Source organism: Oncorhynchus mykiss, chromosome 20, assembly GCF_057628025.1.
Source record: "Oncorhynchus mykiss isolate SJ-2025 chromosome 20, ASM5762802v1, whole genome shotgun sequence".
NCBI lineage: Eukaryota > Metazoa > Chordata > Actinopteri > Salmoniformes > Salmonidae > Oncorhynchus > Oncorhynchus mykiss.
This window is the reverse complement of record NC_143041.1, coordinates 47,063,777-47,082,396: the sequence shown is the minus strand read 5'-3', so window position 1 is coordinate 47,082,396 and position 18,620 is coordinate 47,063,777. Positions and strand designations below refer to the sequence as shown.

Below are 18,620 nucleotides of genomic sequence, written 5' to 3'. Positions count from 1 at the left end.
CAGTGGGTTAACAGCCTTGTTCAGGGGAACAGTGGGGTTAACAGCCTTGTTCAGGGGAACAGTGGGTTAACTGCCTTGTTCAGGGGAACAGTGGGGTTAACAGCCTTGTTCAGGGGAACAGTGGGTTAACAGCCTTGTTCAGGGGAACAGTGGGTTAACAGCCTTGTTCAGGGGAACAGTGGGTTAACTGCCTTGTTCAGGGGAACAGTGGGGTTAACAGCCTTGTTCAGGGGAACAGTGGGTTAACTGCCCTGTTCAGGGGAACAGTGGAGTTATCAGCCTTGTTCAGGGGAACAGTGGGTTAACTGCCTTGTTCAGGGGAACAGTGGGTTAACAGCCTTGTTCAGGGGATCAGTGGGTTAACTGCCTTGTTCAGGGGAACAGTGGGGTTAACAGCCTTGTTCAGGGGAACAGTGGGTTAACAGCCTTGTTCAGGGGAACAGTGGGGTTAACAGCCTTGTTCAGGGGAACAGTGGGGTTAACAGCCTTGTTCAGGGGAACAGTGGGGTTAACAGCATTGCTCAGGGGAACAGTGGGGTTAACAGCCTTGTTCAGGGGAACAGTGGGTTAACTGACTTGTTCAGAGGAATAGTGGGTTAACAGCCTTGTTCAGGGGAACAGTGGGTTAACTGACTTGTTCAGAGGAATAGTGGGTTAACAGCCTTGTTCAGGAGAACAGTGGGTTAACTGCCTTGTTCAGGGGAACAGTGGGGTTAACAGCCTTGTTCAGGGGAACAGTGGGTTAACTGCCTTGTTCAGGGGAACAGTGGGGTTAACAGCCTTGTTCAGGGGAACAGTGGGTTAACTGCCCTGTTCAGGGGAACAGTGGAGTTATCAGCCTTGTTCAGGGGAACAGTGGGTTAACTGCCTTGTTCAGGGGAACAGTGGGTTAACAGCCTTGTTCAGGGGATCAGTGGGTTAACTGCCTTGTTCAGGGGAACAGTGGGGTTAACAGCCTTGTTCAGGGGAACAGTGGGTTAACAGCCTTGTTCAGGGGAACAGTGGGGTTAACAGCCTTGTTCAGGGGAACAGTGGGGTTAACAGCCTTGTTCAGGGGAACAGTGGGGTTAACAGCATTGCTCAGGGGAACAGTGGGGTTAACAGCCTTGTTCAGGGGAACAGTGGGTTAACTGACTTGTTCAGAGGAATAGTGGGTTAACAGCCTTGTTCAGGGGAACAGTGGGTTAACTGACTTGTTCAGAGGAATAGTGGGTTAACAGCCTTGTTCAGGAGAACAGTGGGTTAACTGCCTTGTTCAGGGGAACAGTGGGGTTAACAGCCTTGTTCAGGGGAACAGTGGGTTAACAGCCTTGTTCAGGGGAACAGTGGGTTAACATCCTTGTTCAGGAGAACAGTGGGTTAACATCCTTGTTCAGGAGAACAGTGGGTTAACAGCCTTGTTCAGGGGAACAGTGGGTTAACATCCTTGTTCAGGAGAACAGTGGGTTAACTGCCTTGTTCAGGGGAACAGTGGGTTAACAGCCTTGTTCAGGGGAACAGTGGGGTTAACATCCTTGTTCAGGAGAACAGTGGGGTTAACATCCTTGTTCAGGAGAACAGTGGGTTAACTGCCTTGTTTAGGGGAATAGTGGGTTAACAGCCTTGTTCAGGGGAATAGTGGGTTAACAGCCTTGTTCAGGGGAACAGTGGGTTAACTGCCTTGTTCAGGGGAATAGTGGGTTAACTGCCTTGTTCAGGGGAACAGTGGGGTTAACAGCCTTGTTCAGGGGAACAGTGGGGTTAACAGCCTTGTTCAGGGGAACAGTGGGTTAACTGCCTGTTCAGGGGCAGAATGACAGATTTTTTCCTTGTCAGCTTGGGGATTCGATTCAGCAACCTTTCGGTTACCGGCCCAACGCTCTAACCACTAGAATACCTAGAGTAGTGGCCTGAGGGAACACACTTAATGTGTTGTGAAAAGTGTTATGAAATGTAATGTCATGTATTATTTTAAATTGTATATAACTGCCTTAATGTTGCTGGACCCCAGGAAGAGTAGCTGCTGCCTTGGCAGGAACAAATGGGGGTCCATAATAAACCGCAGGAAGAGTAGCTGCTGCCTTGGCAGGAACTAATGCAGGTCCATAATAAACCCCAGGAAGAGTAGCTGCTGCCTTGGCAGGAACTAATGGGGATCCATAATAAACCCCCAGGAAGAGTAGCTGCTGCCTTGGCAGGAACTAACAGGGTTCCATAATAAACCCCAGGAAGAGTAGCTGCTGCCTTGGCAGGAACTAATGGGGATCCATAATAAACCCCAGGAAGAGTAGCTGCTGCCTTGGCAGGAACTAATGGGGATCCATAATAAACCCCAGGAAAAGTAGCTGCTGCCTTGGCAGGAACTAATGGGGATCCATAATAAACCCCCAGGAAGAGTAGCTGCTGCCTTGGCAGGAACTAACGTGGATCCATAATAAACCCCCAGGAAGAGTACCTGCTGCCTTGGCAGGAACTAACGGGGTTCCATAATAAACCCCAGGAAGAGTAGCTGCTGTCTTGGCAGGAACTAATGGGGATACATAATAAACCCCAGGAAGAGGAGCTGCTGCCTTGGCAGGAACTAATGGGGATCCATAATAAACCCCAGGAAGAGTAGCTGCTGCCTCGACAGGAACTAATGGGGATCCATAACAACCCCCAGGAAGAGTAGCTGCTGCCTTGGCAGGAACTAATGGGGATCCATAATAAACCCCAGGAAGAGTAGCTGCTGCCTTGACAGGAACTAATGGGGATCCATAATAAACCCCAGGAAGAGTAGCTGCTGCCTTGGCAGGAACTAATGGGGATACATAATAAACCCCAGGAAGAGGAGCTGCTGCCTTGGCAGGAACTAATGGGGATCCATAATAAACCCCAGGAAGAGTAGCTGCTGCCTCGACAGGAACTAATGGGGGATCCATAATAACCCCCAGGAAGAGTAGCTGCTGCCTTGGCAGGAACTAATGGGGATCCATAATAAACCCCAGGAAGAGTAGCTGCTGCCTTGGCAGGAACTAATGGGGATCCATAATTAACTCCAGGAAGAGTAGCTGCTGCCTTGGCAGGAACTAATGGGGATCCATAATAAACCCCAGGAAGAGTAGCTGCTGCCTTGGCAGGAACTAATGGGGATCCATAATAAACCCCAGGAAGAGTAGCTGCTGCCTCGACAGGAACTAATGGGGATCCATAATAAACCCCAGGAAGAGTAGCTGCTGCCTTGGCAGGAACTAATGGGAATCCATAATAAACCCCAGGAAGAGTAGCTGCTGCCTCGACAGGAACTAATGGGGATCCATAATAAACCCCAGGAAGAGTAGCTGCTGCCTCGACAGGAACTAATGGGGATCCATAATAAACCCTCAGGAAGAGTAGCTGCTGCCTCGACAGGAACTAATGGGGATCCATAATAAACCCCAGGAAGAGTAGCTGCTGCCTCGACAGGAACTATTGGGGATCCATAATAAACCCCAGTAAGAGTAGCTGCTGCCTTGGCAGGAACTAATGGGGATCCATAATAAACCCCAGGAAGAGTAGCTGCTGCCTTGACAGGAACTAACAGGGATCTATAATAAATACAAAGACAGTAAATGTATAAAATGTAACACTGCGTTTTTGCAACAATGACCAGAAGTCAGGGTGGTCTGTGTTCAGTTTCCCAACTCAATGCAGAGCGTTAGGACATATTTCTGCTAAGCAGTAGATCTGATTCTACACCTTCTGCCAGTGTCATGAACTCTAGACTGTCAATGTGTAATATTACTACCTTGTTAATTACTGACTTATGTTCTACACAGTGGTGGAAAAAGGTACCCCGTTGTCATACTTGAGTAAAAGTTAAGATACCTTACTAGAAAATGATTCAAGTGAAAGTCACCCAGTGAAATTCTACTTGAGGAAAAGTCTAAAAGTATTTGGTTTTAAATATACTAATGTATCAAAAGTAAATGGAATTTCTAAAATATACTTAGGTATCAAATGTAAATGTAAAAGTATAAATAATTTCAAATTCCTTATATTAAGCAAACCAGACGGCACTATTTTCCTGTTTGTTTATTTATTTACGGATAGCCAGGGGCACACTCCAACACTCAGACATCATTTACAGACAAAGCATTTGTGTTTAGTGAGTCCTCCAGATAAGATGCAGTAGGGATGACCAGGGATGTTCTCTTGATAATTTTGTGAATTTGACAATTGTCCTGTCCTGCTAAGCATTCCATTCCGAGTACTTTAGGGTGTCAGGGAAAATGTATGGAGTAAAAAGTACATACATTATCTTGACGAAAACCCCTCCCTTTCCTCTCACACCCATACCACCTTTACCTCAGCTAAACCTCACACTATATACCACATCCTGGTTGTGTGTTCCATCCTGGTTGTGTGTTCCATCCTGGTTGTGTGTTCCATCCTGGTTGCGTGTTCCATCCTGGTTGTGTGTTCCATCCTGGTTGTGTGTTCCATCCTGGTTGCGTGTTCCATCCTGGTTGTGTGTTCCATCCTGGTTGTGTGTTCCATCCTGGTTGTGTGTTCCATCCTGGTTGCGTGTTCCATCCTGGTTGCGTGTTCCATCCTGGTTGTGTGTTCCATCCTGGTTGTGTGTTCCATCCTGGTTGTGTGTCCAACCACTGGGAAGGAAGAGAGACTGTGTTAGTCTAGTCTGTGATGGATGGACCAGGCCAACCACACATCACACTCATAGTAAGTACATTATTCCTCAATAAAGTAGGTCTCAGCTAAGTCCGTGCCGGTCATAAAAGACAAGTGTGAGTGTTTACTTCCCTTATTACTTGATTTTCTTTCATTTCATTGGTTACTGGATGATGGCCAGCGTTTCTGCAGTTAAGAACCAACATCCCAGCAGAATTACCTGGTTGTATTGACGGTATTATCAACCAGTTTTGACTGCTTGGATGATTAGGACCTGTCAATGGTTGGGGTCTGAGTGAAGCACTGTCTTCAGTGCTAGTTTCCCACACAGAGACAACACCTCCAGCCCAACCTTCAGTGCTAGTTTCCCACACAGAGACAACACCTCCAGCCCAACCTTCAGTGCTAGTTTCCCACACAGAGACAACACCTCCAGCCCAACTTTCAGCGCTAGTTTCCCACACAGAGACAACACCTCCAGCCCAACCTTCAGTGCTAGTTTCCCACACAGAGACAACACCTCCAGCCCAACCTCCAGTGCTAGTTTCCCACACAGAGACAACATCTCCAGCCAAACCTTCAGTGCTAGTTTCCCACACAGAGACACCTCCAGCCCAACCTTCAGTGCTAGTTTCCCACACAGAGACAACACCTCCAGCCCAACCTTCAGTGCTAGCTTTCCACACAGAGACAACACCTCCAGCCCAACCTTCAGTGCTAGTTTCCCACACAGAGACACCTCCAGCCCAACCTTCAGTGCTAGTTTCCCACACAGAGACAACACCTCCAGCCCAACCTTCAGTGCTAGTTTCCCACACAGAGACAACACCTCCAGCCCAACCTTCAGTGCTAGTTTCCCACACAGAGACAACATCTCCAGCCCAACCTTCAGTGCTAGTTTCCCACACAGACACCTCCAGCCAAACCTTCAGTGCTAGTTTCCCACACAGAGACACCTCCAGCCCAACCTTCAGTGCTAGTTTCCCACACAGAGACACCTCCAGCCCAACCTTCAGTGCTAGTTTCCCACACAGAGACACCTCCAGCCCAACCTTCAGTGCTAGTTTCCCACACTAAGGCACCTCCAGCCCAACCTTCAGTGCTAGTTTCCCACACAGAGACAACACCTTCAGCCCAACCTTCAGTGCTAGTTTCCCACACAGAGACAACACCTTCAGCCCAACCTTCAGTGCTAGTTTCCCACACAGAGACACCTCCAGCCCAACCTTCAGTGCTAGTTTCCCACACAGAGACAACACCTCCAGCCCAGCCTTCAGTGCGAGTTTCCCACACAGAGACACCTCCAGCCCAACCTTCAGTGCTAGTTTCCCACACAGAGAAAACAGCTCCAGCCCAACCTTCAGCGCTAGTTTCCCACACAGAGACAACACTCTGGGAAGGAAGAGAGACTGTGTCAATCCAGTCGTTGATGGATGGACCAGGCCAGGCAGTGGTGGATCTGAGACCCTCCCTGCCCTGCCCTGCCCTCCCTGCCCTGCCCTTCCCTCCATCCTCTTCCTCCTTCCCTCCTCCCCTGCCCTTCCCTCCATCCTCTTCCTCCTTCACTCCCTCACCCTCCCCCCTTCCCTCCCTCACATTTCCTGCTTCTCAGCTGTTAGCACTGGGCCAGAGTGAGTAATACCGCTCATCAGTTCTGTCTAACCACTATTTGCTGTCCTCCATCCCCCTCCAGTTCCCTCTAGCTCTCTCCAGCCAGGAATGTTTGTCTAGGTCTGTTCTGACACAGAGGTGTGAGAAATATGGGTCCTGTCATGCCTCTGTGCATATAGGTCCATCTCAGCACCTCCGCATAACCTCACTTTTTCATCGTTATAGCTCTTCAACGTCTCAATTCAAAAGGGGCTTTATTGGCATTTGGAAACATATGTTTACATTGCCAAAAGTAGGTGAAGAAAACACTGTCTCTCTGTCTCTCTGTCTCTCTGTCTGTCTCTCTCTCTGTCTCTCTCTGTCTCTCTGTCTCTCTGTCTGTCTCTCTCTCTCTCTGTCTCTCACTCTCTCTGTCTCTCACTCTCTCTGTCTCTCACTCTCTCTCTCTCTCTCTCTCTCTCTCTCTCTCTCTCTCTCTGTCTCTCTCTGTCTCTCTCTCTCTCTCTCTCTCTCTCTGTCTCTCTCTCTCTCTCTCTCTCTCTCTCTCTCTCTCTGTCTCTCTGTCTCTCTCTCTGTCTCTCTCTCTCATCTCTCACTCTCTCTGTCTCTCTCTCTCTCTCTCTCATCTCTCACTCTCTCTGTCTCTCTCTCTCTCTCTCTCTCTCTCTGTCTCTCTCTGTCTCTCTCTCTCTCTCTCTTCCCTCCTTCTCGATCTTCTGTCAATAGAACTCTACTGTCGTAGTAATCTCTACTGAATATTTACAAAAAATAATATTGTATTTTATTCTTGGCACAGAATTCATCCTTATGGCTATTTTCAGAAAAAATGTATTTCCACAATGTTTTTTTTTGTCTCAAGCGTTCCAAATGTTACATTTGTGTGTGTGTGTGTGTGTGTGTGTGTGTGTGTGTGTGTGTGTGTGTGTGTGTGTGTGTGTGTGTGTGTGTGTGTGTGTGTGTGTGAGGGGTCAGGGCAGGGAATGACACCCTCCCTACTGCAGGTGTGTTTGCCTCCCAGCGTTAAGTGGGATTACTGCCCCTGTGTGTGTGTGTGTGTGTGTGTGTGTGTGTGTGTGTGTGTGTGTGTGTGTGTGTGTGGTTTGACACGTACCGTGGGAAACATTTGCTCAGTATTGTCCTGTTCCTGCTGCTGTGAGAGGAGGCAGGCTGGAGAGCTCTCCCCAAGGCCTCTTTCTTAAAGTCTCCAGGTACATGCCCTCTCTTTGTCTCTGGAAGGACAATCTGTGAGCGAAAAACAACAAAAAAAGCACCCTGAGATAGGCCACACAGTCACAGTCAGTTAGCTCAGATTTCAACACATCCTCCCCAGAATGAAATGGAGCAAGCTAGTTACTCAATTTGATTCTGCAGGCGATTTGATTTGATTCAAACTCGCTAGAGCACACAAGATTTGGTTCTGGCTTCCAAGATTAGTAGGATCAGAAATAACCCCCCCCCCCTCCCCCCTGTTTCCTTCCTGTGCTGCCCAGTCGACAGGCCTCTCGGTCGGGTAGCACACCACCTTGCTGACACCCCCCGTTCCTTCCTGTGCTGTCCAGTCGACAGGCCTCTTGGTCAGGTAACACCACCATCCTGACCCCTCCTAATCCTCTCTGGCGGCAGCTCTATGCGATGTGTGTGTGTGACCTGCACGGTAGGTGTTGTGTTGTTAATATATTCCTAATGATGTGCTACTTCTGAAGGGTACCCCCGCTGGGGCGACTCTGCTCACACCCGATAACACTGAACACCCAGGTGAAGACACACTTTGTCTGGTGGATGATAACTGGTACAACAGAGGAACAGGGTGGGGTTTACTCACAGCACAGTGTAGCAGGTAACAGGTCTATACAAACCCCAGAGGGAGAGAGGAGATGGGGGGGGCACACAGAGAGAGAAAGTGGGTGGGAGGGTAGAGCAAGAAAAAAGGATATGGAGACTTGGAGATGTGATGGGACACTGGTACACTAACCTCGAAACCCAGAACCAAGTCTAATATGTGGGCAAGCCAGGTACTCTAGTAGAAAAGAGGTTTAATGACTTGACGTCACAAGGTTATTTCCACTTTAGTCAAGACCGATCATTTACCTTAAAAACCATATCCTTAATAACCATATCCTTAATAACCATATCCTTAATAACCATATCCTTAATAACCATATCCTTAATAACCATATCCTTAATAACCATATCCTTAATAACCAACCTTAATAACCAACCTTAATAACCATATCCTTAATAACCATATCCTTAATAACCATATCCTTAATAACCATATCCTTAATAACCAACCTTAATAACCAACCTTAATAACCATATCCTTAATAACCATATCCTTAATAACCATATCCTTAATAACCATATCCTTAATAACAACCTTAATAACCAACCTTAATAACCAACCTTAATAACCAACCTTAATAACCAACCTTAATAACCAACCTTAATAACCATATCCTTAATAACCATATCCTTAATAACCATATCCTTAATAACCATATCCTTAATAACCATATCCTTAATAACCATATCCTTAATAACCAACCTTAATAACCAACCTTAATAACCAACCTTAATAACCAACCTTAATAACCAACCTTAATAACCATATCCTTAATAACCATATCCTTAATAACCATATCCTTAATAACCATATCCTTAATAACCATATCCTTAATAACCAACCTTAATAACTTAATAACCATATCCTTATTAACCATATCCTTAATAACCAACCTTAATAACCATATCCTTAATAACCAACCTTAATAACCATATCCTTAATAACCATATCATTGCATTGACTAAGATTCTCTCTGCTGAGAAGGAGACCAACCCAAGTCTGCTCTTATACAAAGTTTTCCATTTAGTGAGATAAAAATACCTTCGTATGCTCCTCCGTACTGACACATCTAATACTCCATACGGATAATACACAGACAGCTGTGAAATTCAACACGCTGAAGAGATCATCAAGAGACCCATAAAAAAACAGGGAAAGAGTAAATATAATGACTAATAAATCATACATCTTAATAACCCATACATATAAATAACCAAACAGATGGAGAGAGTGGATTGGCTCATACTAAAAGTAAATGTGCAAGGCACTGCGCCGGGTTTTCCAGAGTTTTTCTTCGGCTCTAATTGCTTTATTTCTGGGAGACGAGGAGCGGGGAGGGAGGGGCTATTTCTCGGGGATGTGGGGAATGCTGTCCTGGCAGGGGCGAAGAGGGCCGTACGTAGGTGTGTGTGTCAGTGGCTGGAACCGGTTCAGGGAACAAAACCGAAAATTTGAAATTAACTACATTTTTTTCAAGGAACAGAAAGGGAACCTGGAACAAAAGTGATCCATGCTGTTCCGGAACAGAACCGTTATTTTTAAATGCATGGAAACCGGTTAATAATGTTATTTCACCTTCCAGATATTTTTCTCTAGCCCCACAACAAAACATAACAAAACGCCTATGCAAAGCCCTCACTTCGTCACTCAGAAACGTATTCCAGTGTCTGCCTGCTGCAAGCTGGAAATCTTTGTCCTTTCATGTTTAGGCTACATGCCCCTCTCCCTCAGAAGCATAGGCTACTGTACAAAAGCTTGTTAGCAAGCTAGCTTAAAGGACATTCAAAGTTCCTCCATAGAAGCCGCTACTCCTGGGTATAATTCTGTGGACCTAATTCCTATAAAGTCACCTCCTCAACCCTCTCTCACTCTCTCTTGCCTGCTCTATCCGCATTGATTGGTGATGTAAAAAAAAAAAACAGTTGATGTCGCTACTTCTAAAAGTCTAAAAGCCGTTGGGGGGGGGGGTCTACTAAGCTAACATATGGAATTTTTTTCAGATGGATCATTTAGTGATTTGATTTAAAATGTAAGACCCGTTTAGATATCCAGTACCAGTGAAAAGTTTTTGAAACACCGACTCATTCAAGTGTTTTACTTTATTTTTTTTACTATTTTCTACATTGTAGAATAAAAGTGAAGACATCAGAACTATGAAATAACACATGGAATTATGACCAAAAAAAGTGTTAAACAAAACTAAATACATTTGAGATTTGAGATTCTTCAAAGTAGCCACCCTTTGCCTTGATGACAGTTTCAAACACTCTTAGCATTCTCTTAACCAGCTTCATGAGGTCATGAGGTCACCTGGAATGCATTTGAAAGTTCATTTGTGGAATTTCTTTCCATATTATGGATCATTTAGCTATTTGAACGACAGATTTATACCCTGTCAGCTCGGGGATTCGATCTAGCAACCTTTCGGTTACTACCCTGCCACCCAAATGTCCCGTTCAATTGTGCTGAAATCTAGGTAAGGTGACAGATATTTCTAACACTGATCTGAATAAAAAGGCATAAAGTCACATACATTTCTAATGACTAAATGACTCTAAATAAGACGATGGGGTAGTTAACACTTCCACAAAATCTGAAAACGTATAGGTGGGTTCTCCTGGTTGAAAACTGACTGGAAAAAGATGACTGTCATGTTTAATCTAGCATTGGCTCATCTAAAGGCCTTATCTTTATGTTTTAAACACTGACGTTTAGGTTATATAAACGTGTCACATGTTTCATGGTTTTACAGTGACTTAGGCCCTCATTGACATCAGGACAGACAGTGGTCCACACGGCTCTGTCACACTCCAGGACAGATCCAAACAGAAGTTACAGAGTTCTTTACACTAGCACAGTGAGAGTGACTAAAGGACCAATCCTTAATTTGAAAATGTTTTTTCATTTTTTATAATCATCAAACAAGATCTGTTTTTAACTGAGAAATAATATATTTGGGATTTTCTCTATTGCACCTTCATATGAATTTAGATTTAAAAAAATACAATATGTAAACTTTTGGGGCGACCCAACCAAATTAACATAGAAATGTGAATTATAGATAGGTCATTCTCATTGAAAGCAAGTCTAAGAAGCAGTAGGTATGTTCTACGTGCTCTATTTCTATGATTCCCATTCTTAAATGTAGTTTTTTGCATGTTTTACTTCCTGTTTTGAACACCAGTTTCAAACAACTGAAAATACAATATCTTTGGTTATTTAAAAAATAATCATTTCTAGATGGTTTTAGATGGTACAATGAATGATTCCCTACACCAGAGGTATTTAACCCTGACCTTATGAAGTCCGGATATGGCTGTTTTTCTGTTTTACCTGATAATTAATTGCACCCACCTGGTGTCCCAGGTCTAAATAAGTCCCTGATTAGAGGAGAATCACACACCTGGTGTCCCAAGTCTAAATCAGTCCCTGATTAGAGGGGGAATCACCCACCTGGTGTCCCAGGTCTATATCAGTCCCTGATTAGAGGGGAATCACCCACCTGGAGTCCCAGGTCTAAATCAGTCCCTGATTAGAGGGGGAATCACCCACCTGGTGTCCCAGGTCTAAATCAGTCCCTGATTAGAGGTGTCCCAGGTCTAAACCAGTCCCTGATTAGAGGAGAATCACCCATCTGGTGTCCCAGGTCTAAATCAGTCCCTGATTAGAGGAGAATCACCCACCTGGTGTCCCAGGTCTAAATCTGTCCCTGATTAGAGGGGAATCACCCACCTGGTGTCCCAGGTCTAAATCAGTCCCTGATTAGAGGAGAATCACCCACCTGGTGTCCCAGGTCTAAATCAGTCCCAGTGCAAAAAAATGCAGAGGAACTGACGACCAGGTCCAGAGTTGAGTTCTATTGCTTGTTTTGTCACATAAACTGACATTAGGTGAACTATTAAACATTTTGCCACCAGGAAATGGTTCTGCATTTTGCACCTCTCACAGTAAAATTATTTCTATCTCATAGTTTAATTCCAGTCTATCTCTAAATTGAAACACAGCATAGGATAGGATATAAAATAAAAAAATGAATCTGGCAACAACTTTTTTTTGTTCCAGAGGAAGGAATAAAAGCACAGAACAGTTTTATAAATGATGATCTGTGTAGTGAACTCTGTTTAACTAGCAGCCCATAAACCTGTAGAGAGGAGAGGAGTTTTTCCCTTCTACAAAACACCTCAGCTGTGTCCCAAACGGCAGTATATATATTCCCTATGTAGTGCACTACTTTTGACCAGAGTCCTATGAGCCCTGGTGAGAAGTAGTGCACTACATAGGGAATAGGGTGCCATTTGGGATGTATTCTCCAACGTCGGCTGAGAGGAGAGAGGCCAGCAGTGACACCAGAGGTCCAATGGATGCATCTCCTTTGTCCAGAACATAATTAACACGTTTTACACTGAGTGATGGTTGTAGGAGTCAGAGTTGTGTGTGTGTGTGTGTGTGTGCGTGCGTGCGTGCGTGTGTGTGTGTGTGTGTGTGTGTGTGTGTGTGTGTGTGTGTGTGTGTGTGTGTGTGTGTGTGTGTGTGTGTGTGTGTGTGTGTGTGGGTGGTGGGTGGGTGGTTGGGTGCGTGTGTGTATGTTTATGTACATGTTCGGGGGAGCCAGATCGTATTTGCCCATCTCACTTCTACGTGACCAATCGGTTTCCACCTCCTCCATGAGGACTAGACAGACAGACAGACAGACAGACAGAAAGACTGACAGACAGACAGACAGACAGACAGGAACGGACAGACAGACAGACAGGGACGGACAGACAGACAGACAGACAGACAGACAGACAGACTGACAGACAGACAGGAACGGACAGACAGACAGACAGACAGGGACGGACAGACAGACAGACAGACAGACAGGCAGACTGACAGACAGACAGACAGGAACGGAGAGACAGACAGACAGGGACGGACAGACAGACAGACAGACAGACAGACAGACAGACTGACAGACAGACAGACAGGAACGGAGAGACAGACAGACAGGGACGGACAGACAGACAGACAGACAGGTAGTAGCTGGTTTTAGGAAGAGACCTCAGGTATGTGTTGTCATTGGAGAGAGTAGAGAGTATTTCTGAGGAAACAGGAGACAGACAGACAGACGGGCGGGCGGAGGGAGGGAGGGAGGGGACAGGAACTTAAAGGAGGTGTCTTCTTTGAGAGTGCTGTGAACCAGAGCACACAGAACAAATGAGTAGTAAACACAGAGCCACAGGAAGCCATTTAACTACAGCCAGGACCCATTAGGACCCCACAGGGTGTCCCTGTCTCTGCCTGCTTTGGTCCTGCAATCCCTCTACCCTCCCCCAGCCACATATTGGTCAGCCCGTCCCAATTCGTTCCCTACCCTTCCAACTTGGGCCTAACCCTTCGATGTTTACAGATCGGAAGGTTCCGGATAGCTATAGTCTCGTGTCACCTATACTTCTAAGTCTTGTTCATCACTCGGCTATTTACAGACAAACGTGAAGAGGCCTGGAAGTAGAGTCTGGATAGGTAATTAGCAAAGTAGTGGTACACAGGAGATTCAGAATCAATAGGACAGTTAGCCTTGAACAGACACTGCCAAGAGGAAACAGAATCAATAGGACAGTTAGCCTTGAACAGACACTGCCAAAAGGAAACAGAATCACTAGGACAGTCAGCCTTGAACAGACACTGCCAAGAGGAAACAGAGTCAATAGGACAGTCAGCCTTGAACAGACACTGCCAAGAGGAAACAGAATCAATAGGACAGTCAGCCTTGAACAGACACTGCCAAGAGGAAACAGAATCAATAGGACAGTTAGCCTTGAACAGACTCTGCCAAGAGGAAACAGAATCAATCATCCTTGAACAGACTCTGCCAAGAGGAAACAGAATCAATAGGACAGTTAGCCTTGAACATACACTGCCAAGAGGAAACAGAATCACTAGGACAGTCAGCCTTGAACAGACACTGCCAAGAGGAAACAGAATCACTAGGACAGTCAGCCTTGAACAGACTCTGCCAAGAGGAAACAGAATCACTAGGACAGTCAGCCTTGAACAGACACTGCCAAGAGGAAACAGAATCACTAGGACAGTCAGCCTTGAACAGGTTGTCGAGTCATAATGTCTGCGTTCAGATGGACCTTCAAACAGAACTGTTAACGAGATCTGAAAAACCCACAATCAATGGGTAATACGATTCTACTCTTACGTAAAGGATTTATTTTGAGGGCAATAACTGTAGAAATGGTTCAAGACCCTCGTAAAATCATTAAGGTAAAATGGAAGGATGTATTGCAAAAGGAAATGATAAAATGATAGTGAACAGGGAAACATGTGTTAGTCTGTGGACATCTGAGGGTTGGAACTAAGATTAGAGAGACTGGTTTATTGGCCGGTTCACTTGGAATCCAGAATGATTAAGAAAGAAAGAAACGTTACAAACTCAGCAAAATATGAAAACGTCCTCTCACTGTCAACTGCGTTTATTTTCAGCAAACTTAACATGTGTAAATATTTGTATGAACATAAGATTCAACAACTGAGACATAAACTGAACAAGTTCCACAGACATGTGACTAACAGAAATTGAATAATGTGTCCCTGAACAAAGGGGGGGTCAAAATCCAAAGTAACAGTCAGTATCTGGTGTGGCCACCAGCTGCATTAAGTACTGCAGTGCATCTCCTCATGGACTGCACCAGATTTGCCAGTTCTTGCTGTGAGATGTTACCCCACTCTTCCACCAAGGCATGTTCCTGAACATTTCTGGGGGAATGGCCCTAGACCTCACCCTCCGATCCAACAGGTCCCAGACGTGCTCAATGGGATTGAGATCCGAGCTCTTCGCTGGCCATGGCAGAACACTGACAGTCCTGTCTTGCAGGAAATCACGCACAGAACGAGCAGTATGGCTGGTGGCATTGTCATGCTGGAGGGTCAAGTCAGGATGAGCCTGCAGGAAGGGTACCACATGAGGGAGGAGGATGTCTTCCCTGTAACGCACAGCGTTGAGATTGCCTGCAATTACAACAAGTTCAGTCCAATGATGCTGTGACATACCGCCCCAGACCATGACTCCTTCAAGATTGTTGGTAAAGCATTCCAGGTGAAGCTGGTTGAGAGAATGACAAGTGTGCAAAGCTGTCATCAAGGCAAAGATTAAAGAATCTCAAATATAAAATATATTTTTGGATTTGTTTAACACTTTTTTGGTTACTACATGATTCCATATGTGTTATTTCATAGTTTTGATGTCTTCACTATTATTCTACAATGTAGAAAATAGTGCAAATAAAGAAAAGCCTTTAATGAGTAGGTGTGTCCAAACTTTTGACTGGTACTGTATAAATATTAAAGGAATTTGAAATTATGCAAGTAACGTTATTAGAGAGACTCCAATTCTATTGGCTAATTTCATATTATTATTATTTGTGAACACTGTTGGGTTAGGATTAAGGGTGAGGGGGTCGGGAGGGAGGGAATTGGGACTGGCTTATCCGCTGTGGGATTTGGACTAAGGAAGAGGGGGGTAGGGAGGGAATTGGGACCGATTTATACACTGTAGGGTTAGGACAAAGGGAGATGGGGGTAGGGAGCAAATTGGGACTGACTAATTTGTCTGTCTGCCGGTTTTTGACCAGAATCTCTACAGTGGGGCTAAGGAAACAACGGGACAGTTTCATTCTCAGCAGTTTATACTAAAGGGTTCCTTCTGGTCAAGCCCATAAAGGGTTCCTACTGGTCAAGCCCATAAAGGGTTCCTACTGGTCAAGCCCATAAAGGGTTCCTACTGGTCAAGCCCATAAAGGGTTCCTTCTGGTCAAGCCCATGAAGGTGTTCCTACTGGTCAAGCCCATAAAGGGTTCCTACTGGTCAAGCCCATAAAGGGTTCCTACTGGTCAAGCCCATCAAGGGTTCCTACTGGTCAAGCCCATAAAGGTGTTCCTACTGGTCAAGCCCATAAAGGGTTCCTACTGGTCAAGCCCATAAAGGTGTTCCTACTGGTCAAGCCCATAAAGGGTTCCTACTGGTCAAGCCCATAAAGGTGTTCCTACTGGTCAAGCCCATAAAGGGTTCCTACTGGTCAAGCCCATAAAGGGTTCCTACTGGTCAAGCCCATAAAGGGTTCCTACTGGTCAAGCCCATAAAGGTGTTCCTAATGGTCAAGCCCATAAAGGGTTCCTACTGGTCAAGCCCATAAAGGGTTCCTACTGGTCAAGCCCATAAAGGTGTTCCTGCTGGTCAAGCCCATAAAGGTGTTCCTACTGGTCAAGCCCATAAAGGGTTCCTACTGGTCAAGCCCATAAAGGGTTCCTACTGGTCAAGCCCATAAAGGGTTCCTACTGGTCAAGCCCATAAAGGTGTTCCTACTGGTCAAGCCCATAAAGGGTTCCTACTGGTCAAGCCCATAAAGGGTTCCTACTGGTCAAGCCCATAAAGGGTTCCTACTGGTCAAGCCCATAAAGGGTTCCTACTGGTCAAGCCCATAAAGGGTTCCTACTGGTCAAGCCCATAAAGGTGTTCCTACTGGTCAAGCCCATAAAGGGTTCCTACTGGTCAAGCCCATAAAGGTGTTCCTACTGGTCAAGCCCATAAAGGGTTCCTACTGGTCAAGCCCATAAAGGGTTCCTTCTGGTCAAGCCCATGAAGGTGTTCCTACTGGTCAAGCCCATAAAGGTGTTCCTACTGGTCAAGCCCATGAAGGTGTTCCTGCTGGTCAAGCCCATGAAGGTGTTCCTGCTGGTCAAGCCCATAAAGGGTTCCTACTGGTCAAGCCCATAAAGGTGTTCCTACTGGTCAAGCCCATAAAGGGTTCCTACTGGTCAAGCCCATAAAGGTGTTCCTACTGGTCAAGCCCATAAAGGGTTCCTACTGGTCAAGCCCATAAAGGGTTCCTACTGGTCAAGCCCATAAAGGGCTCCTATTGGTCAAGCCCATAAAGGGTTCCTATTGGTCAAGCCCATAAAGGGTTCCTATTGGTCAAGCCCATAAAGGGTTCCTACTGGTCAAGCCCATAAAGGGCTCCTATTGGTCAAGCCCATAAAGGGCTCCTATTGGTCAAGCCCATAAAGGGTTCCTACTGGTCAAGCCCATAAAGGGCTCCTATTGGTCAAGCCCATAAAGGGCTCCTATTGGTCAAGCCCATAAAGGGTTCCTACTGGTCAAGCCCATAAAGGGTTCCTACTGGTCAAGCCCATAAAGGGTTCCTACTGGTCAAGCCCATAAAGGGCTCCTATTGGTCAAGCCCATAAAGGGTTCCTATTGGTCAAGCCCATAAAGGTGTTTCTAGTGATGTATACCAGTCTCTTTGTTTTGCCTCCAACTGCAAGTACTTAGAGAAGACAATCCCTTCCCCCTGAAGAAGTTCAGGGTTTTATAGTAGGGGAAGATAAGACAGGATTTGTCAAACTCCCCCTTTCTGCAACAGACAGTCTCTTTCACAGGGACTAAAACCTCATGTATTGCTTTACTCACACCCACCCACCCACCCAGACAGACAGACAGACAGACAGACAGACAGACAGACAGACAGACAGCCAGACAGCCAGACAGACAGACAGACAGACAGACAGACAGACAGCCAGACAGCCAGACAGACAGACAGACAGACAGACAGACAGACAGACAGACAGCAGCAGCCAGACAGACAGACAGTCAAAAGTCAATCACGTCTTCAACCCTGGTTTGGTTTCCAATCATAATTAGAATCTTTATTCTAATTTGATATATCATGTGCTTCCCCTTTGGGGAAAGGGTTCTACATGGAACCCAAAATAGGGGTCTATCTGTAACGAAAAGGGTTCTTCAAAGGGTTCTCCTCTGGACAGCTGAAGAACCTGTTTAGGTTAAAGATAGCACCTATTTTTCTAAGAGTGTAAGTTGTTATTTAATTGCAGGTCTAATTATGTAAATGATATGCGTATCTCTTTGGGAGAGGTACTGTAGAAGCCTGGTGGGGAGGCGTGTGTGTGGTGGCAGGGTTGATTGAGGCGTCGATTCTCAGGGACAGGGTTGTGTATTTGGGCTCAGACGATTCGGTGTGGTAGGAGGAGACGTTTGGGGGATGTTGAGTGGCAGGAAGGGGGCGGGGGGTCATTGTATTGACATATAGGTAGGTCTCTCCTCTAGGACAATCAACCAAGGCCCACTCTTTTCACTAGGACAATGAACCAGGTCCCTCTCTCTCTCCACTAGGACAATGAACCAAGGCCCTCTCTCTCTTCACTAGAGCAATGAACCAAGGCCCTCTCTCTCTCCACTAGGACAATGACCCAAGGCCCTCTCTCTCTCCACTAGGACAATGAACCAAGGCCCTCTCTCTCTCCACTAGGACAATGAACCAAGGCCCTCTCTCTCTTCACTAGGACAATGACCCAAGGCCCTCTCTCTCTCCACTAGGACAATGACCCAAGGCCCTCTCTCTCTCCACTAGGACAATGAACCAAGGCCCTCTCTCTCTTCACTAGAACAATGAACCAAGGCCCTCTCTCTCTCCACTAGGACAATGAACCAAGGCCCTCTCTCTCTCCACTAGGACAATGAACCAAGGCCCTCTCTC

General features: G+C 45.9%; 1 long non-coding RNA gene across 1 annotated transcript in view; it reads right to left on the bottom strand.

Annotated features, from left to right (window-relative positions):
* Positions 1-4,019: 4,019 nt before the first annotated feature.
* Positions 4,020-18,620, bottom strand: part of LOC118942075 (uncharacterized) — a 784,985-nt gene continuing 770,384 nt past the window's right edge. The window contains exons 3-4 of the long non-coding RNA XR_016489526.1: positions 7,352-7,482; positions 4,020-4,607 (exon numbers count right to left, since the gene is read on the bottom strand). This is a non-coding gene — a long non-coding RNA (uncharacterized LOC118942075). The remainder of the gene's footprint in view (positions 4,608-7,351; positions 7,483-18,620) is intronic.